General features: G+C 39.8%; 1 long non-coding RNA gene across 1 annotated transcript in view; it reads right to left on the bottom strand.

Moving 5' to 3' along the window:
- LOC130704756 (uncharacterized) overlaps window positions 1-22771 on the bottom strand; it is a 138184-nt gene that overhangs the window by 113237 nt on the left and 2176 nt on the right. Inside the window, exon 2 of the long non-coding RNA XR_009005223.1 lies at window positions 18307-18391. This is a non-coding gene — a long non-coding RNA (uncharacterized LOC130704756). The remainder of the gene's footprint in view (window positions 1-18306; window positions 18392-22771) is intronic.

Here is a 22771-nt window from a genome sequence, read left to right on the forward strand (position 1 = left end):
TTTACTGAAAGTGCCTTTCCCCCCAAGGAAAGCTGCCTATTGCCTCATGCTCAGCTCAGAAATCCTCTCCTCAGATTAGTCTCTGGGATGAAGCCCAATGTGGAGGTTGACTGCCTCTGGCTGATCAACCTTTGAAATCTATGTACGATCTACTTGTTAGAGGCGACGGAGGGAGTAGAGGCTGCAGGGCAGCCTGGTTGGCTTTGCATCCTGGCTCTTCTACTTCTCGCAGACAGCCTTGGGCAAATTACTGAATTTTTTTGTGCCTATTTTCTCATCTTCAAAGTGCGGAATAAGAGGAGTGCTTACATCATAAGGGTACTGTGAAAGGAAAGTGAGTTAATTCGGGTAAAGTGTATAGAACAGAATAAGGGTATTGATCAGAACTGATCACCATTAGCTGGTATTTTCATCTAGAAATCTGGGAAGTTAGTCCACTTTCTAAAGTGGGAGTTGACTTTTTAGAACGAATCTTTTCCTGAAGGAATGAGATGGTAAAGAGAATAATAGGGCAGTAAGAGGGGAATCTTAGCTTGGGGTGCTGTGGGGATGGTCTGGAGATTTGAGCCATAGGGAAGGCTGAGAGGGTGGTGCTGGGGATTAGGTTCTGGTTTCCAGGAATGGCAGGTCTGGGCTACATATCTTTGGTATCTTAGGGGTAACAATATTGGTAAGTTTAAAAGGTGAAGGCAACGTAGGTAAACAAAGTGAGACAGCTAATTATATTTACCTGAACTATAGTTTTGCCTAGGGTGACCTTGGCAGAACAGGATTAAATGAACTATAAATTCCTTTGAAGCAGGAACGGTTGTCTTAGTGCTCACAGTGAGCTCTCAGTAAAGGTGCGCTGAGTAGATTAGTAAATAATGAATAAACAGCTCGAGGTCCAGGCTGAATTTACTTGGTCCATAAACCTGGCTTGGCTAAGTCCAAGGGTGGCCTTTAGACCGAGCTTCAGGGATGCAGTCACTCCTACGTGTTCTTCCCCTTGCTGATTCAAGGTCTACCGAGAAAAAAAAGGGACAGCTTAAAAAAAAAAAGTTTAATATGGAGCAAATCACAACTGTGTCTTTCTACTTCCATTAAGGATGTTCCATAGTTTCTTAGGGTCAGCTAAAGGGATGGATCAGTGATGGTTATTCACACAATTTTCAGTTTTCTTCAGCAGGTTCTCTTTGTTTAATTTTTTTTTTTTCTGAAATGAGATGGTAGTCCATTGGAAAAATAAAAATAAAATCATTAACATCTTTACTGATGTGGGTAGCAAGAGATGATCGCAAACAAAAAGGCTTTCTAGATTGTGTGTTTACTGAGACACAGTTTTAGATGACCTGAATTACCTTTTAACACTGCGCTGCATGTAATTTTGCACCCACCAAAAACAACCTGTCAAACAAAATGTTTTAGTAACAATTAGTCAATTGTGAAAATAGGAATGTAACAAACAGGCTAAATATGTGAGCATCCTTTGACAATGAAAACCAAAAACAATCCCTCCCCAAAAAAACCCCCTGAATGTAGCAAATAAATAGGAATTTTAAAAATGATACCACAGAACAGCATACTTAAATTACATATAAATACATTTGGAATCGGTGAAACTCTAAGTGCTCTCTTTTTAAAAATGATTGGCGGGACTTCCCTGGTGGTCCAGTGGTAAAGAATCCGCCTTCCAATGCAGGGGACGTGGGTTCGATCCCTGGTCAGGGAACTAAGATCCCGCATGCCTCGGGGCAACCAAGCCTGAGCACCACAACTACTGAGCACGCGTGCCTCAACGAGAGAGTGGGCTGCAAACTACAGAACCGATGTGCTCTGGAGCCTGTGCACCACAGCTACAGAGCCCACGTGCCCTGGAGCCCGTGCACCACAACTAGAGAGAGAAAACCCGCACGCCACAACTGGAGAGAAGCCTGAGAGCTGCTATGAAGAGACCTTGTGCCTCAGTGAAGATCCCTCTCCCGCAACTAAGACCCAACGTGGCCAAAAAAAAAATAATAAAAATAAAATAAAATAAAATAATTAGCAATTGACCTTTTTTGAATTGTACTTCTCAACGTTAAATATTGGGTTGGCCAAAAAGTTTGTTCGGGTTTTAAGTAGCATCTTATGGACAAAACCCGAACGAACTTTTTGGCCAGCCCAATATTAGCTCGGGGATCAACAAACTTTTTCTGTAAAAGACCAGATCGTCAATATTTTAGGCTTTGTGGGCCAAGAGACCAAATTGAGTATAATTAGTAGGTACCTATATAGCAAAGAGAAAACAAAGTTCCACACTTTTTTTTTTTTTTAAAGATTTATTTTTTTTTTATTGATTGATTGATTGATTGCTACGTTGGGTCTTCGTTTCTGTGCTAGGGCTTTCTCTAGTTGTGGCAAGCGGGGGCCACTCTTCATCACGGTGAGCGGGCCTCTCACTGTCACGGCCTCTCTTGTTGCGGAGCACAGGCTCCAGACGCGCAGGCTCAGCAGTTGTGGCTCACGGGCCCAGCCGCTCTGCGGCACGTGGGATCTTCCCAGACCAGGGCTCGAACCTGTGTCCCCTGCATTAGCAGGCAGATTCTCAACCACTGCGCCACCAGGGAAGCCCAAGTTCCACACTCTTTATTCACATAATTAAATATATAATAATAATAATTGAGTATAATTTTTGTAATGCAAGTCTACTAATGAAAATAATGGATCTTTTTTTTTTTTGGTGTGACATTTTACTTGAGGTTCAACCTCACTGTTCCCTTATCATCCAATTGATTGCAAATGTTTTCCTGTAAAAATCATCCCTAGTTACTGGCATCCTACAAAAACAGGCTGTTGGCTGGATTTTGCCTGCTGGCTATAGATTGCTGATCTTTGGGTTGGTTGCTTGGGAGAAGACCAGCAAAGCATTGTCCATAAAACAGCAAGTGATAGTTAAACAGTAACAGCCCTTGGTTACTGCTTTTCCATGTGCTGTTACCTGGGAGTGGTACAGTGCACTAGTCTTCAAACCAAATAACAGGGAGTCCTTAACGTAAACTTGGGGTCTTTTAGTAAAGACTGAAAGTAATGTGAAAATGATAGTAAGTATTTTGACACAAGAAAAGGAACCCAGCACAGAGCAGTGTGAGCTAAGAACAGCCAACACAGAGGGGGAAGAAAAGAGTGAGTGGAAGGGATTGCCTTCATGTGAGTGGTTAGAGATATAGACTGTTCCTTAGTGAGGAGGAACTAGAAATGTAAAGCAGATCCTACCCAGGATTGTTTATATTTGTGTTCAAAATACTTGTTATTAAAATGAATATCATTCTCATTCTAGAATCTGCGATGGCTTCAGATCCCTTTACCATCTTTAAAAAGTCCTAAAAAACGTTTTAAGTGTTTGGTATCATGGTATCTTGTCGGAGTCAAGATTCTGAGCTTCAAAGGGAGGAAAAAAGATAAGCAGCCTTGACCTCACTCTCTCATCTTCTCCTCCGGCCAAATGCTCTATGAACATGACTGAAGTCTGTCTGTTACATAGAAGCTCTTAATTGTCCTTATCAGGTTCTATTTCACATACAACAATCAATTTAAAAAATACTTTGGCCTGGGGCAGTAATTTATTCATTCAAAAGCCTTTAATAGTTTGTGTGAGCATTTAACCCCTTTTTCATATTTTTATTTTTTATTTTTATTTTCTTAATTTTTATTGGGGTATAGTTGATTTCAACGTTGTGTTAGTTTCAGGTGTACAGCACAGTAAATCAGTTATACATAAACATATATCCACTCTTTTTTTTTTTTTAGATTCTTCTCCCATATAGGCCATTAGAGAGTATTGAGTAGAGTTCCCTGTGCTATACAGTGAGTCCTTATTTGTTTTCTGTTTTATATATAGTAGTGTGTGTATGTCAATCCCCATCTCCCAGTTTATCCCTCCGCCCCTTATTCCCTGGTAACCATAAGTCTGTTTTCTACATCCGTGATTCTACTTCTGTTTTGTAAATATGTTCATTTGTACCCATTTTTTTAGATTCCACATATAAGCAATATCATATGATATTTGTCTTTCTGTGTCTACAAAGCTACAGTAATCAAGACAGTATGCTACTGGCACAAAAACAGAAATATAGATCAATGGAACAGGATAGAAAGCCCAGAGATAAACCCACACACTTATGGTCACCTAATCTATGACAAAGGAGGCAAGAATATATAATGGAGAAAAGACAGCCTCTTCAATAAGTGGTGTTGGGAAAAGTGGACAGCTACATGTACAAAAATGAAATTAGAACACTTCCCAACACCATACACAAAAATAAACTCAAAATGGATTAAAGACCTAAATGTAAGGCCAGACACTATAAAACTCTTAGAGGAAAACATAGGCAGAACACTGACATAAATCGCAACAAGATCTTTGGTGATGATCCACTTCCTAGAGCAATGAAAAGAAAAACAAAAATAAACAAATGGGATCTAATTAAACTTAAAAGCTTTTGCACAGCAAAGGAAACCATAAACAAAACAAAAAGACAACCCTTAGAATGGGAGAAAATATCTTTTCATATTTTTGTGTCCCTAGGGAAAAGCATTCTTTTTCAAGGAAAGGACTCAGGTAAAGAACTCAGACTGCTGGATTTGAATCTCAATACTACCCTGTAAGCCCTTGGGCAGTCACTTTTTTTCCCCCTCATTATCAGTTAGGTCAGCTGTAGAATGGGGATAACAATTCCTACCTCAAGGGATTTTTGTGAGCAGTAAAGGAGTTAATCCACATAAAATGCTTAGCATTCTGCCTGATACATATTATTATATATGCTCAATAAATATCAGCTATTTGTATGATTATTATTAAATTTACCTATGATATTTATCATAATGACAATATCATTTTTGACATCAAACAGAGAGTTAACAAATTCATTCACAAATATTTATCAAACATTTACTCTGTGCCAGGCTTTACTGTAGGCAAAGAATATACATAGCATAAACACAACAGATCAATATCTATACTCTATGATGATAATAGATCAATATCTGTATCTATGATGATAAATGCTATGTGGAAAATTAACACTGGAGTAAGACAGGGAGTATCGAGGGAGGAGAGATTGCATTTCAACATAGGCTGGATGATCAGGGAAGTCTTTCAGGATATGGATGGCCTTTCCTCCTAAGGGGTTGAAAGACCTGGGTTAGGTTGCCAGAATTAGTGAATAAAAATACAGGATGTCTAGTTAAATTCAATTTGGCATCCTGTATTTTATCTGGCAACCATGGCTGGGGATGGGGGACGAAGAGGGAGTCCTGAGAGTTTAGTTTTGGGATAAAGGACGAATAAGTTTCACTGATAAATTCCAATGGGGCGGGGCTAAGACGCAGTGTGAGAGGGAGAAAGTCCTGGAGCTCTGGGGCTTGTCTGCACTGCTGCAGAGGCCTGGGCCAGGCTCCCTTACTTGGAGTACTGAGGTTCTGTGATTTTCCTGATTCCTGCCTTCGAGTGGGTGGCAAGTGGAACAAGTGGAGCTTGGCTTCCTCTTAATTCCTGATATTGGTGCTTGGGGTCATGGAAAGTCAGACTGAAAATGATCTGCGATGTCAGGTTAGACAATCCTCAGGAAACAGACCCAGAAACGTCAAATGAGTTGCTCAACATTGTGAATATAGTTCCTCTCTGAACCTGGATTATTGATTTAGATGCTGCGAGAAAAACAAATTCTCCATATACGATTTTCCATTGTTTTTCCTCTGTAATTTTTCATCTAGGGTTTAGGATAGCACAATTTCCCCCAGAAGGAGGATTTCAAAAGTGAGTAGTGGTAGTTTCTACCACACAATGTAATTCTTCCAATGATTAAATGCTGTCTCTTATACACAGTGAGGGGAGAGTTGGTTTCATCTCAGCTCAGCTCGGGACTATGGTGATAGTGTTGATTATTGCATGAAATTGAAAGATAGAGCCAGTTCCATGTTAAATAGGGGGAAAGGGGTTTTGTTCGTTTTTGAAAGTTCAGTTTCTAGAACAGTGCCTAGTACATTGTAGGTACTCTGTAAATATGAACATGAATAATGGATAAGGATTTGTAGTATTATGAGATTCTTTTAAAATCAAAACTTAATTTTTGTTAAATCACTTTGAAATAATGCTTATTTGTATGCTTCTGCCCGAAATAAGTGTGTTAGAGATGTTTTCTTGCAGATGCTGAAAGAAATGTATGTCATAGTGGTTCAGAGAATAGGCCCAGATAATCCTCACTTCACACTTCCTAGCCGTGTGACTTTTCCTTATCTTTGTACCTCAGTTCCCTCTTCTATAAAATAAGAGCAATAATACTAGTACCATACTAGTGTCTCCTTTCTCATTAAATTATTGAAATAAGTCGCTACGTAAAACATTTAGATCAGTGCCTGTTGCATACAAGGCACTAGAATGTTAGCCATTAATCTTATCTCAATCTTTTATTAGTTCTAATATATTTATATATATTTCTTTGTTTGTTTTTTATTGGCCTCACCGAGAGGCTTGAGGGGAATCTTAGGTTCCCAACCAGGGATCAAACCCGTGCCCCCTGTAGTGGAAGTGGGGAGTTCTAATCATTGGACTGCCAGGGAATTCCCCCTAACATATTTATATTATCTCCAGTATAATGCTTAGCACATTGTCTGATATCTAAAAGATTGTTGAGTGACTAAATAATGTCCATATATTAGAAAAAATATAAACTATTTACTATTTAGAATCCTTCTGAAGATACTGCAAAAGAGTATAATGATTAAAAATATCACTACTTGACTAGTCTAGTCATTGATACCCTAGAGAGAGAGAAAGCTGAACAATTACAAGGATGAATAAGCCTTTGTCATTGACCTCTCTTGAGCTGAAGAGCAAACATTTTTATATGGGAAGGATGCACTGTCTTCCCCTTTTAATATGGGTCATGTCCACCTTGGCAAGTTTAGGGCCTCTGAGCTTTTGTTGTTGGGAATCCAAAGAAAATACAACTGAGAGTGAGGTGGAAGAGTGACTTGTCAAGATGTCTGTTTGCACCATTTTCCCTTCCACCTATGCCTATGCACAAAGTATACCACAGAAGTAAGTAACTCCAAACTTAATCCATCACAACTTGGCTTTCTCTCTCCCATGCCAGTAAGTACACTTTGGCTAAACTTATGGGTATTTTTCCTATTAGTCAAACCCAGTGATTCCTTCTCAGCACTCCCCTTGATTCTCTGAAGTGTTTCCAGCATGCTCTCCTTTGTGAAAGTACTATATCATTGGAATCTAAAACATGCCCCCCACCCCTACCCCAACTGTCTCCTTGGGCTGTTCCTCTCTCCTCACTTCCCTATAGCGGCTCCTCTTTATTTCCCTGTTATATATTTATGGTTCCCAGTGTTCTATATTTAGATTTCTTTTCTTCTTATAATTTCATCTTCATTCATGTTTTACAGTATCATATATTAACTAGTGAAGTAGGCTAAATAATGGCCTCCAAATATATCAGGTCCTAATCCCTAGAACCTGTAGATGTTACCTTGCAGATATGATTAAGATAATGGTCCTGAGATGGGGCGATTATCCTGGATTATTCTGAATCATCCAGGTGGGCCCTCAATGACAACACTTGTGTCTTTAAAAGAGAGAGGGAGTTGGAGATGTGATATAGATAGCAGAGGAGAAGGCACTGTGAGGCAGAGATGGGAACCATGAGGTCGCAGTACAGGAGGTACCAGCAGCCATCAGAAGCTGGAAGAGGCAAGAAATAGATTCTCCCTGAGAGTCTCCGGAGGGAGGGAGCGTGGCCTGCCAGCACCATGACTTTGGCCCAATGATACTGATTTTGGAATTCTGGCCTCCAGAACTGTGAAAGAATAAAGTTCTGCTGTTTTAAACCCCAAGTTAAACGGCGGCCACAGGAAACTAATACCAACTAGAAAATCTAAAATCTATGCCTGCAATTACTACCTCTTTTCTGAGTGCCAGATCTACAAAATCAAAGATCTCTGGACATGTCCGCCAGATTTCCCATTTGACATTCGAGCTAGTCACTACTGAGTACTTGCAATGTGCAATGTAAAGCCTTAGATAAATATTATCTCATTTAATTCTCATTTAATTCTCACACCATCCCGATGAGGTGAATACTTTGTTATCCTCACATTAGAATAAGGGACCTGAGACACAAAGAATTTAAGTAGCTTGCCCAAGATTGTAAAGATATTAAGTGCTAGAACTGGGATTTTGGTCCCAGTTTGGTCTGGCTTCAGAGTCAATCACTACAGACAGTGCTCTGCTGCCTCAAATTACCTGACATCTCAGGCTACTCAGAGCCTGCACCACGTCCAACCAGCAGTGTCCAGGCTCTCTGAGAATAGATCACTTTAGTTGGATTCAAAAAACCTTTACAGAGCCCCTACATCCTGCTAGGCATTCTGTGCCAGCTCTTTGCAGCCATGACCAGAGGCAATCTGTTGTTCTTGTTCAAATAGCAAACTATCTGAGGCTAGAACACTTCCCAGATCTCAAGCAATTTCAGAGTTAGACCTTACATCGTGAGGACGATCTGAACCCGATCTGAATTACTGTTGCCTCCTAAAAGCCTCATGTTTATTAACAAACTCTGTTCATAGAGTGCTGTGGCTGTCACGTTGCCGTGGTCACTTTCACTGGGTTGCTACTGGACCCTGGGGCAAAGTAGAGAAGTAGAAACTGCAAGCATCTCCCCTTAGTATTTACAGAGTTCGACCTTCTGTGCCACGTGTGGTACATCTGGAGGCCCTGGACCCTGGGCTGTCCAATGTTCCCCTCTTGGTTCTTCCCTTAGAGTTATACTAGAAATGTGGACAGTAAGTACAATAGCTACAATATCTTAGTCATCTACTAGGTTCCAAATAGTCTACCTATGCTACCCATTTAATCCTTTCCACAATTCTGCAAGGAGAGTATTATTATTGTCATTTTAGAGATGAGAAAGCTCAGGCTTAGGGAGGTGAACTGATTTGTCCAAGCTCACACAGCTTCTTAGTGGCAGGGTAGAGTTAGGATTTAAAGAATCAGACAGTTAAAATTATTACACTAGACTGAAACATTTCTTAACATAATCTAAGTTTCTTCTTCAGGTTGCCTTGGGCAGTGCGGAAGGAGGGGCAGGAGAGAACCAGGTACATGGGTCAGGAAGATTCCCCCTCCATTCCCCAGGGAGCCAGATATCATGATTTCTGCCTCTGAGATTGCCTTGTGCTTGGGCACAAAGGAGTTTAGTAATAATGCTGATATTATTTTTATGACATATGTCTAAGCCTTTCTAGGATACTGAGTACTTTAGCACAAAAGAGCTCTTCCCATAAGTGGCGGGGGGAGGGTAGGACTTTCTTTCTCAGAATTCTGTGTTGGGATACCCCCTTTGTGAAGAGGAGGATTTCCTGTGAAGCTAAAGAAGTTTACATTTTCAGGGACTCTAATTTGCTGAGGCATATCCTTTTGAAAAGTTTGAAAAAGTAGAACATTTTAACCATATCAGTTAAGCCTGCTCTCTCTTTCCATATGGAATTCCTCTCTACGTCCCTTCATGTTGGGTGGTGTCAGATTGGCTGTGGACATTTTGGGTATTTGGCTAATGGCAAATTGAATTGGGGATCCTCTTAGTTTGGGTTTGGTGGGATGTATATATTTATGTGGATTGCAGTCACTTCCAGGTATAGCTAAGTTCTGCTACCTGCCCTCATGCAGGAACACTTTCCAAAATATTCCCACTACCCACTCATTTGCAGTCATGGAATGAAGACACAGGGTTAGAGGTTATAATGTGATCTGAGCATATCCTTACAATGCCAGAAATATGTGGATATAGAGGATTAAAAAGGTTTGAAATGTTCAGAGCCAGAAGCCCATTTGTGGAAAGTTCTTCAAATCATCCCACGTGAAAAACTGTAGGCTAAGGTTTTGGTTCTCATGGATGTGGTTAACGCAGAAGTTCTCTCCTATCAGGAGATTTATGAGGGAGCAATTAGAGTGTGCAACCTGAAAAAAAAAAATTACGAAAAATATACTATAGGGTGTATCAGGAAGGTAATTAAAAACATTATTTTTATGGATTTTGTGATGTTTGTGGCATTTGTCAGCTTTCTAAGTGTAAAATTTGTGGTGATTTCTTTTCTTATTCTAATTAAATAGTCACATTTGTATCTATTATTTGTTATTTTGCACTCTTTCTATGAAAGAGGGCTCCTGTAATTGTATAAGCTTCAGATCTCACAAATCCTGTATCTGTCTCTGTCACTATGGCCCGTAAAAATGCACTAACTAATCAGACCCTTCGCGAATGGTTGGTGGCAGGAGAAAGATGGAAGAATCCAACCTATGGGCTGCCAGGGGAGAGGTCTTGGAAATGACCTGGGACGGGGGCTCTCAGGCTCTGGTGTGAATGATGAGGTCCCACACACTGCCTGGCCCCCATGCCTCACCCACACTATCACATTTTTTTCCAGCAAGGCTGGTCTAATGAGCAGGCAGCTGTCATCACTTCAGAGCAGTGAAGGCTTCCCCAACGTGCTACCGTGTCTCTTCTCTACCTCGTACAAGGGCTAAAATGTCAGAATTATAGGCACGTTCCTTTGGGTTCAAAAAGTTTTTCAGTCTTCAAGCAAATGTTCTTACAATCAATTTCATCATAAGTCAGTATTAAGTATCCCTTAGTCTTGAGGCTTAGGAGATGCTGAGGGCGAGGATAAGGACTTACCAAGTTTTGAACATCTACTCTGTATCAGGTCTTACATTGTGCACTATATCACGTCTGGTCTCAGTTCATCCTCCAACAGAAGATGCTTAGAAGGGCCACCAAATATAGGCTGAACAAGATTTCACAGAGATTAGGGCCCCAAAAAGTTAAATGACAAATTAAGAGACAAGGGCTTAAAAAATTTCGGGCATTTCACAATCATGCCTTGGACCAGCCCTGCTTTTACTGTTTTTCCCCAACTCCCAAAAAATGCTTATTACTACTTTTCCTAATCACACAGGGCAGGGTGGAATACACTCTACACTATGGAGGATGTAAAAAAAATAACCCCTGGGCAATGAAAGTATGTTCATCTAGCATAAGGAACATAATTAGGATTAAAAGCCCAATGACACCTAGATTTCAACAAAAATCAATTACCAAAGGAGAAAGGGTTTTCATGACAACTAGAACCAGACAGTTAAACATTAGCTTTCAATGGTTTGGAGTGTTTAGGTTTTGCAATGGTGTGGTTTGGAAGCTAGCTCTCCAGCAGAAAAACTATTTTCTTTTAAGAGGAGAGCTCTCTGTAATATTTTCTTTGCTGAAATAATGTGATCCTTAATGACGTCTTATATGACCCAAACTTTAAATGGATCCATTATTTTAGCTGACTTCATTCTTACTAGGTTTTTACAGGTCAGCAATGAACTATCAACAGCTTCCTGATAATTATCCTACTTACCCAAAGAACTGTTAGCCTGTTGGTCTTATCTATGTTAAAAGGAAGCTGTTATATGTACCAGACTTCCTCAGTGAATGATAAAAGCCAAACTGAAATTCTGCAGAAAGGGTCAACATTGTGCGGTTTGAGAATGAAAAAACAGATTGAAAATGATGATGCTACCCTGTCTTCAGCTCCTTACTTGCTGAAATTCTGTGTTTCGTTTGGCACAGGAATGGCTTTACAGTAGAGTCAGCAGCATAACTAGTTGGGTCAGGAGAGGCTCTCTGGGTGGCTTTATCAAAATGTGTGGACACTCAGCATATGCAGTTAGTTACCTGGGTGGTCCAGTTTGAGAAGCAATGGGGAAGGCACCTCAAGTGGCAGCTAGTAAAGTTCCCAGTGGAAGTTAATTTTCTACAGTTAGAGACTCATTCCTTTGACTATAAAATCTTTAAGAGTCTGCTATTAAAATACCACTATAGTCTTTGGTTGTCACCTACCCCCAAAGCAAGACAAGAGTCTGATAGGAGGAGGGGAGAGAAGCATGTTTTTACAACTGATGCAGAGAATCCCAGGAAGAAGAAAGGTGATGAAGTAGTACGCTTGCTTTCTTTAAATGGCAAAGGGAGTAAGGAGTTAATGTTGTTCTCATCTAGCAATTTGTAAATGGGTCGTTGGAGCATATGGGTCTTAACATGTTCCTAGATCGTGGGTGTGTGTATATGTGGACCTGAAATGAAAAGGCTTACTATTAGATTCTGCCTCTCGTCAGCATAGTACAAAGTTCCTCAGGCAAAGGCATGGTTTATAATTAAAGGATTTCTGCATTTGCTAATTGCCCATGGCATGTACCTTTTCTTTCCAAGGCAAGCTTCTGAATTTCAATGATGTTTTATTATAAATCTATTTCTCATCAGGTTAGAGACTATCCCAAATAGCAGATTAAATTCAAGATGCTCAAGTAGATATGGATAGAGAGACTCATTTAGATGACCTTCTCTAAGAGAGGTCATTCTATCCTATATTAGGCAAAATGAAACATAAACAGGGCATTTGACCCAAAGCACAATACATTTTTTATCACTCATTGCGGTGATAATGCAAGTTTTTGAATAGTTAGTCGTATGGTGGTGACTTTGTACATTAAACCAAGCAGAGATCAGACTGCATTGTCAAGAAGTTCAACAAAACTGGTATTGTTACCTCAGAAGATCAAGGGGCACTCCCTCAGAAGAAATGAAGACTGAACAGACATAGAGTTTAATATTTCCTCCGCTTCACGCAACTATTTGGGTAAATATTCTGAACTTGTTTATAAACTCTGCTAGAGATCCATCAGTGATCCAGAAAAGTAATGCTGAAAGGTGAGGGAAAGACCTACTGGTGACCATCAGGTTATGTTCCAATTCTTTTTAAATGTACCGTTTAAAAAAATGGCTGGTTAGCTCTCATTTTCCTGTGTCAATGGTACAATCTGATTATCACTCTGCATAAGTTACTGTAAATAATTTTTTAAAGAATAGGCAGGGTATAAATATAGGAATGCAATACTGAAAATGAAATAAAATATATCACAGAACTCTGTCTCCTCTCCATGTCCTTTTTAAGGTGATCTCTTCCATCTCCATGTATTTGAAGACATTTGCATGGTGATGGATCTCCTCTTCTTTCTTCCTCCACTGTGGCCATCTTGTATTGGTCAGTGGCTTCTTTGATCACTATTCAGAGTGATAAACCCACTTCACGGTACAATCCACTACTTGAATATCTATATGTATGTCCATAAGAAACTGAGAGAAAACATCATGAAGTGATACGATGGCCTCTGATATTTTCTATTGCACACCATTTCTATTTCACTGATATCGCTGGTCAAGACCACCAAAATGATTGTGTGACTCAGAGTTTGAACAACAGTAGTCAAAGCTAGCGTCACCATTTGCCTGGGTATCTGCAGGAGCCTGTTAGCTAGTTTCCCTTTTTCTGTGTTTTCCTCTTTGATGCCTTATTCCACAGAGCAGCAAGGAGGCTCTCAAGAGATAACTCAGAACATGTAACTCGCCTGCACAAACACTTCAGTGGCTTCTTGCATTCACAGCGAAGTCCAAACTCTTCACCATGGCCTACAAGATGGAGCCCTTGACTTTCTCTCCAGCCTTATCTTAGGACCTCTCTTCTTCCTCAATATACTCTGGCCCTCCAGAACTTGTGTCGGTACCTCCAGGACACCAGATTCTTGCTGCCTGGGTATCAGGTGCTCCGTCTGCCAGGAACACTCGTTCCTCAACTTCTCCTGGCTAGCTGTTGCTTATCCTTTAATTCTTGACTTAATTATTTTCTCTGCAGAGAGGCCTTTCCTGACCATCCCTTCTTACTATCTATCTCAGCCTACTGTTTGAACACATACCACATTACAAGAATGAGGAAAAAATACGGCAGCTAGAAAACTCTGACCAACTAACACGTAGGATGGGGTGGTGGGAGAGGACTCTGGGCAGGAAATTGCACAGTTTGGGGGGCTGGGTCGTACTCATCTTAGGATCAAGAACTTGGGGAGTTTGGAAATGTGACTTGATGTGAGGCAACTTGCCTTTTTAGTTTAGTATTGAATCACATTAATTTTGAAAATGCTACATGTCTCTATGGCACAAGAATGAAGTAAAGGAAGGATGTAGTTATACGTAGGCCAACAATTTAAAGAGAAGCTATCAGGTCCCAGAATTAGTGGTAACAGAGGTAATCAAAGTGACAGGCCGCACAGAAAGACAGTGCTCAGGTAAATGGGTCAGAGGCTGCTGGTAGGGCCAGCTCCTGCCAGCTGGCTGTTCTTTTTGAGATCTCTTCTTGGCTCAGAACTTAATTAGAGGGTTTTATGTGGTGTTTGAATAAGGAAGATGTTTCCATCTTCTCTAACTTTGGAGATCCTTCCTGTTACGGAGACCACGGATAACCTGCCAGTTTACTACACGGGCAGTCCTGTCGAAGAGGCACTGTAAACCGCTTTGTCCTAGGGATTAAAGGTCCCTCTTTCTAACCCAGCAGTTCCAGATCTACAAGCAGATTTTGTACACAGTGTCACCCCTCACCAGCAGCCAGCTGGAGGATGGAGATCAGGATACACCTGCTTTGGAGTCCAGGTGGGACTTGGAAAAAGATAAATTTGGCTGGGCCTCAAGGTAGACGTCCTCAGAGAGAATTCCCTGAAGTCAGATATTGGGAGCATCATCTGAACCTCCGGGGGCCTGATGCCCAGGAGAGCACCACCTGGCTCCGGATACCCCCTCTGCCATTGGGGGCTTTTGCTCCTAAGCGTTAGGGTCCCACTCCAGCTCCTGCGGTAGAGCTGGCCTGCAAAGCACCAGGCACGCTCTGAGATACATCACCATGCACCTTCTCATTTCATATTGCCCAGTCTACCCTTCCAGCTTGGCCCACCATAATAACCTTATGTTTATTCCTTCTCGGCTCAACACCGGGGGATCGTTTCTCCAAATCTATGACATAAATGTACGTGTGGGTGTTTCAGTCCATATCTTTCTGGGCCCCTATAATTCCTCAACAGAGATTTGTGTTAACTATTTTGCTCCTCCCCACACCCCCTGAGGCTCAACCTTGAATAGAGTTTACTATGGCCCCATCATTTTGAAGGGATTAATTGTTGTTGTGAGTTCTCATAGAAAAAAATCTGTCTTAAGAACTAGGAAAAAATATCCATCCCCAGGGTTCCTGCAACCGGCTCTCAACCTCATGATTTAATCACTTCATTTTAGAATAATGCACTCAGCTATTTCTATGTCAGCCATTGACTTTTCCCAAGCAATGAATAATCAGGAAAATGCGGCATTAACTAAGGCAGCCTTGCCATGAGGTTAAAGGAACACAGCTGATCTCCAGCATCTCTGGACCTTCGGAACAAACCTAGTTTCTCCCTAGGGCCAAAATGCTTTGAATTAAAATTTATTAGAAACAAAATGAACTGGCTATTTTTGGACGAGAGTTTGACCTTTTACCTAAATCGTGATTGAAAATGGTTTGTGAAGTTCTGTAAGAGCAGCCATTCTGTTCCTTTCTTTCTCTCTTTTCCTTCCTTCCTTCCTTCCCTCCTTCCCTTCTCTTTCTTTCTTTCTTTCTTCCTCTTTTTCTTTCTTTCCTTCCCCTTCCTTCCTTCCTTTTCTTTCTCTTTCTTTTTCTTTCTTTCTTCCTTCCTTCTTTTCTTTCTTTCCTTTCTTTCTCTCTCTCTCTCTCTCTTTCTTTCTTTCTTTCTCCTTCAATTATAATTCTGGAATAATGTAACAGATAAAAAATATAGGAAACAACTGGGAATTCAACAGCATTTCTGGAATTATGAGGATGATCCACTGACAGGGAAAGCAATAACAAAAAACAGACTTCAACTGGCAAGAAGCAGCAGGTCACTGCCTGCAGGGGATGGTCAAGTCAGAAATTTTACTGTTTCATGTGTTTGGATAATGTAATCTAACACAGATGCTGAAACAACTTATGCTATAATGATATCATATTTGCTATGTTCTACTTAATTGTAATCAAAGTTCAATTTCCTAGTGCTATTAAACATAGTAAAATACGTTGTAAGCATTTATTAGCCAAAATTGGATTTAAAAAAACAAAGTGGCATTGGCCCCAAATGAAAGCAAATTGGACTGGGGCCAAAGATGAAGGGCGCCTTATGGATAAAGTCACAGCAAGAGACTAAAACTGGGGGCCCCTGCATTTGAGAAGACTACAGTGCTCTTCAATGGGACACCACATTTGTCCACAGGCTTTGAGAGAATAATTTACATTTCAATTTTACAACTGATATTTGTGATCAGTGCTTCAATTAGGTGTACAAAATCTTTAAGTGGGAGAGTATGGTGATACCTCTATGGGTTTGTGAATGTTGAGTTGAAACCCCTATATTTCATTTCTGCTATAACTTCACAATGGCCAACAGATGATATGCAATGTTGCTGTCAGAGAGGAAAGAACTGAAGGCATAATCAGAATCCTGTTTGGTGGATGGATGACCATGATATCTTAGATTTTTGAAGAACTAAACAAACTTAAAATACACTGTCCCAGGAATAAAGACGCAGACGTAGACAGTGGACTTGAGGACATGGGGAGGGGGAAGGATAAACTGGGATGAGGTGAGAGAGTGGCATGGACTTATATATACTAACAAATGTAAAATAGATAGCTAGTGGGAAGCAGCCACATAGAACAGGGAGATCAGATGGGTGCTTTGTGACCACCTGGAGGGGTGGGATAGGGAGGGTGGGAGAGAGACGCAAAAGGGAGGAGATATGGGGATATATGTATATGTATAGCTGATTCACTTTGTTATAAAGCAGAAACTAACACAGCATTGTAAAGCAATTATACTCCAATAAAGATGTTAAAAAAATATATATACTGTCCCTTTGTTCTCATAAGCCTATTAGAATTTTCAGGCCACATACTTTTAAAAATTTGAGCTATACAGTCACTATACTTAAATGTTCTAAGAAAATAAGAACAAAAGTTTTTATCAATATGCTTATTACTATAAAATTTGAATAAGTAGTAACATAACATCCTTATACAAGTAAATGTTATATTTTAAGTTTTATAGCTCATGTATGAAAGCACAATTTGAAATCTAAAACTGATTATTCTTCATCAATCACTTGATTTAAAAAACAGAATGTGGTAGAAACTTTTGAAGTATTCCCAGAAGCACTGAAGAATAAACAAGAGAGAAAAGTTAAATCTGCAATAAAATCCCATTAATCATATGTAATTGGGGCTTCAGAAAAATGAGTCATCAAATGATCATAAATTTGGAAACTGTTTCATGATAGCATCGAGAATATTTATTAAAACTTTAAAGTTGACCATATTCCAACTGAAAACATTATCTTCCTAAACAGAGAATTTTTACTAGAGACACACAGGACATATTTAGGCTACTTAATCTACATTATTTGCCAGGTGATTTTTAGGTAACCATAGTGATCAGACCTTAAGGATTTACAAAAGGTTAATAGCAGCTGATAGCACTAGATTGATTCAACAGTCATTTATCTGTATTAATGAATAGGGAATGAGAAACGATGTGGGAAAGAACAAATATCTAGAGAAAAAATTAGGGGAGATATAAGCAGATGTGTACCCCCATAGGCTCACTTCCCACTACGGCTGTGACCAAACCCCCTCTTGCAAGACACACACACACACACACACACACAGCAACTCACCGATTCAGGGGTTGTGCACTGCACTGGGATTTAAGGGGAGCTAAAGCCTCAGGCTACCCAGGTTTTAGTGCAGCTTAAAGTACAGTTTGCAAAGCCTCTGGTTAATTTGATCAATACAGGCATTCAAAATCAATAATGTAAGTTCCAGAGTAAATGTTTTGATCAAACTGGTCTTTAATTAAATTTAGAAGACAACTGAAATTTCCAATTTGCTCTATTAAACATAAGAAGTTTAACCAGACATCTGGCTGTTTAATATCATGTAGATAAAACATCTAAATAATTACCTTGTTTTTCAATGTTTTAATCCAAATGTTTGCTATCTTTAGACACAAAGCAGATTAAGAATTAGTCATGATAACTCAATTTCTTTGATTTATGAAGAAAGTGTGACTCAAAATAGTGATCTATCCAATAAGCAAAGGGTAATTACTTTCATGTCAGAAATATTTAAAAGTCATCTCTGCACTTGGTCTAGAGTTATAACATATAAAATAGAAAACACTGCAATGTACTACATAATTATAATGTTATAGTAAAATTTAAAGTGAAATATGACTATTCTTAATGTTTTATTTTTATGATTATTGATTTTATTTTTTAAATAATGAATTAAAAATATAGATGTGCTACTCTGAGCAAGAAATGGACTAACCTGCAGGAGTTTCCAGGGCTCCAGAGACTTCAAGGTGCCGGTGTCACATGTACACACCTGTGACTGGTGACTTTCTCAACAAGCCCTGTAACCCAAAGAAGGACAGAGATAATGTTCCAAGACATGTCAGGAGTAGAAGACTAGAATAAACTAGACAAGTCACAAGTGCTCACAAGAAGCATTTATTTTTAACACACAGCAAAGTCATATATTCTTGGTCAGTGCAAGTACGTTGAATTACTGCTCACAGGGAACTCACGCTGAGTAGATGGGGACAGTATGGCTACCAAATTAATGCCAGTGGAGGGAAAACCAAATATCTTCAGAATTTTAATGGAAACCAGGGAGAGGTTGTGGAGCACAGAATCTCATGTGCCATTTTTTTTCTTTTTTAATATTGTAAAATGGCTTTCTGATAAGCAAAATTAAGAATGTCACTTCTTTTATGCTAAACAATGACCTCATTGAGTAATTACAAATTTCAAAACCTGGAGGGCAGTTCTATTGCCCTTTTGAGTTATCTAAACTGTGGCTACTCAATTATGTGTTAGCGCAAACTCCCTTTTAATCTCTAGGACCCCGGCTAGAGTTGTGGCTTCTTAGAAATCCATCTCCAGTCAGAAGCTTCCATGGTTCAAATATTAACAGCTTTGATAGCTCTTGCTTTCCCCCTACACCTTCTCAAGTAATGCCTAATCCACTAGCATACTAAAGCCTTTCTTTTATTAGAAAGTTAAACTTGAATCTCTTTTATCCCACATTGCTAGAATAAATCCAGGTGTCTTAGTGCTTAGAGAGTCTGCAGTTGGTTTTCCCGTTCATATTTCACTTAAGGAGCCCGGAATTTTCAAGGTGGTCAAATTTATCTTCCCAGAGTCCAACTTGAACAGTTTAAAAAAAAAACCTGTCTTTTAAACGTGTTCATCATCCTAGTAGCTTTTGGAAAAAAACTTTCTTTTAAGTATTATTTGTTGTGTTCAGCTTCTCAGACTTTCTAAGACAATGTGCTTTTTGGTTGCTTACAATATTCCAGAGCAATTTCTCCCAAACATCAGGATAACATTAATTGTACTATTTAATTTGTTATTTCTTTCTTTGCAGCAGCTAATTTTGAGGTAAGGGAAGGAAGAGGAAAAGACTTTAACAAAGAAAGTGATGGTAGAAATGTTAAAAAAAGATCCTTTCAAACAAGGAAGTATATGCATTATTGAATCAGTGTATGGTCTAAGCATGTGAGCAAGTATATTTTTTGTAACTGCTATAAATTCATATGGTAGTTATGCAATTTCTGAATTTGGCATATCAAAATGGTGCTAGTAAAATCGATATATACCATGTTTAGTTATCTCTGAAATGTTGAAAGCTCATATAGATCAACTATCCGTGGCCAATAAATATATCAACATAGGTACAAGGTAAGAATTGGCTAAAAATGTATATGAATGAGCTGGGTATACCCATAGAGGATGGTCTTTTTTTTCCCCTTTTCATAAGGTACACACATAGTTTGGCCAAATTCCTTTTAGAAAAGAGGAATAATTCATTATATTCCCCCCTTGTGCCCTTCTCAAAGCTTTACAAGCACCACAAGTAAACAACGACATTTTCTTCAGAGAAGTTAAACATTCTTCTAGTACAAATTGCAGAAGGAAAAACTCGTAATATAAATATGACTTTGGGGAAAAACAGTTTACTTATTCATATTTGGTAGGTTTTGAAAATACATGTATATTTCTAGTTTACATTTTGCCAAATGAATGTGACTTTTGAATGTCTCTTTTGTTTGGAGGAAAGAAAACAGTCTGGCCCAAGGGAGTTGCAACATTGATTTAAACGGCAAGCGTTTCACCAAGATGTTAAAACAGGAAGAACTTCCGGCATAATCGGCACTGATAGTAGCACAAGAAAATACTGGCTCATCTTTCTGATGAAAAACTCTATTAAAGGATGATCTGTATTGAGTTTGATTTTAAGAGTGATGACACAGGACTATGTTGCTTGCATATTGAATTTCCTAAGCTCACTGATCTCTGACTGTGCAAAGAAGTATTTTTACGTGGTCATATATTTCAAATAAATACTCTTAAAAATAACCTTAGGAAATGACACTTAGAAGATGCTCAACTGTAGAGTACAGACGCTTTTATAAGATGTTCACAGGTGAGAATGCAGTCCATACAAATGACCCTCTGTGTGGCTAGAGGATCTCTTCAAACTGAATGATTTGTTACTGATTACTTAAATACACTCACAGATAGAAGATGAAACAGTGTGGTCCCAAGAAAAGGGTGCTGGCTCATGACTGAGAGTAACTGAGTCTCGCTTTAACTTTTCCAGAACTAGCTATGTAAACTTACGAAAAACTACCTAGACTTTCTTCATCTCTAAAATTAGGACTGCACATTGGTCAGAATAATTTTGAAGATAAAATGAGGTAGTACAGAATAAAAAGGTTTGAATAGTTTAAAATATACAACTAACCTGTTGATTGCTAATAACCATACAAGTAATAACATGATGGACCGCTATTCCCAAGACTAGAAGCTGTATGACTTAGGATGTTTCTGGCCTTTGATAGGCCCTGAATAAACACTTATTTCCCTGAAAAAAACATGGGGAGAGTCATTTTGCAAGCAGCATTCCCTGGGAAAAGAGGTAATGTAGTTTCCCAAGTGAGTTTTAATTTTTACACGAAGCCCTTTAACTGACTGCTTTTCTACTAACACTAACGGGACGGCAGAGAGCTCTCTGGTTTGCCCTGCAATGTGGACTTCCGCACGGGCATGCCCGGAGAAGGACGCCTGTCTGTCCCTCAGTGGCCTCAGGAACCACTGGGCTTCTCCCTAGGAAGGCGGTGAATGGCAAGGAGGTGGGGAGTGGCCCAAACTCCTCACGTTGCCACTGCTCTGACCCGGGAGAGGGAGAGGGGCAAGGAGTTCCTGCAGGGTCCTGTCACTTTTGGTGGAAAGGATCAAAGAGCAGAAGCAGGGGAAGGTGGATAATCCATGGAGAGAGTGGACAGGGCTGGTGTGAAAAGATCAAGAGCGAGACAAGAATCTGGGGAGAGAAAAGAAGTGGTCCTAACAGCAGTGTTCTGAGCTCTTCTCTCTCTCCTTCTGCGGAGAGCTTGAGGGAATCACTGCATATTTGTTTGCTGCTTATTTTCTGAAACCATTCCTGAAAAGGAAGGAAGCAGACAAAGCAAAATGGGAAGGGCAGCACAACTGCTAAGTGAACTTGGTGCAGACTCTGAACCTCCCACCCTGTTACAGTGTGTGTGTGTGTGGTTTTCTCGCAGGCTCTCTGGAAGGCTGCTGGCTTGCTAGGTCCCCCTGCCAGGGTGGCAGGCCTTCCTGACTGAGGAAGAAACTCCCATCAGCCCAGGCAGGTGCATTCTGGCCCCAAGAGCTGTTTCGGGATAAAACACCTTGGGCTTCAGTGATGTGTCCAATCTGAACGTACAGAACTTGGAAAGAAGGAAGGAGCAGAGTGCATTTCCAGTTCAGTTTTAAGTCTAAAAGGAAAATGAGAAGACAGGCAGAAGGCAGGGAAAGGAATGGAGAGCAGACACACACATGGCTCTGAACCAAGGCTCTGCCACTTCTGCAAGTTCCTTAACCTTCCTCTGCCTCATCTTCCTTATCTGGAAAATGGGGATGTGATATGCAAACCTCTGATATTTGGAGAAAGTTTAAAAGAAATGGTGTATATAAAATACTGAGCATACTGTCTGGCACATTATAACCAACTCAATAACGGTATTATTCAGGCCAAAACTGAATTTCTTCTTATTGTGCTAAGTCCAGATTGATTGTCACTGTAACTTTTAAAGCAAGGTCAACTAATTGTGTTTTGTTTTTGTTTTTCTCAGAAATGTATGTAAAGCTTTCTATTAAGGATTACAGATACAGACTTACAACATTATATTGCCATAGATCTTTTTTTTCCCCTTTTAGATGAGGAAAAGTAAATTATTTACCAAAAAGGTTCAGAAGCTAAAGCCTAATAGACACACACACACAAACACACATATATATGACAACTGTGCATCTAAATTTAATCCAAGGATAACTGTGTTGAGAGATGATCTTGGTTGTGAATGTGTTTGGAGAGTATAGACTTTCTCATTTGATAATTACTTTGGTTTCTAGGGAAAAAAAATGCTTGCAATTGCAAAATTTGCAATTTCATGTAAGGATGAACATTTTTTTTCTCTCCAGAATGTAAATATTATCTCAGTTGGAAGACAGGGAGAAGAGGGACAAAGAACAACAGATGCTTTCATGCAACAGTATGTATCCAGTGGCCACTATGAATCAGGCCCATATGACTCCAGTCAAAGCACCATCCAGGGCTGCCAGAAGTAAGAGATCCCAGATGTCCCAGGGCAGGAGGCGGTGGGTCTGGATCATGGGGATTTGGAAGGTTGCTATGAAGGGAGAACCCGGATGGGGATGGGGAATGC

The sequence above is a fragment of the Balaenoptera acutorostrata genome, chromosome 14 (genome assembly GCF_949987535.1).
Source record: "Balaenoptera acutorostrata chromosome 14, mBalAcu1.1, whole genome shotgun sequence".
NCBI lineage: Eukaryota > Metazoa > Chordata > Mammalia > Artiodactyla > Balaenopteridae > Balaenoptera > Balaenoptera acutorostrata.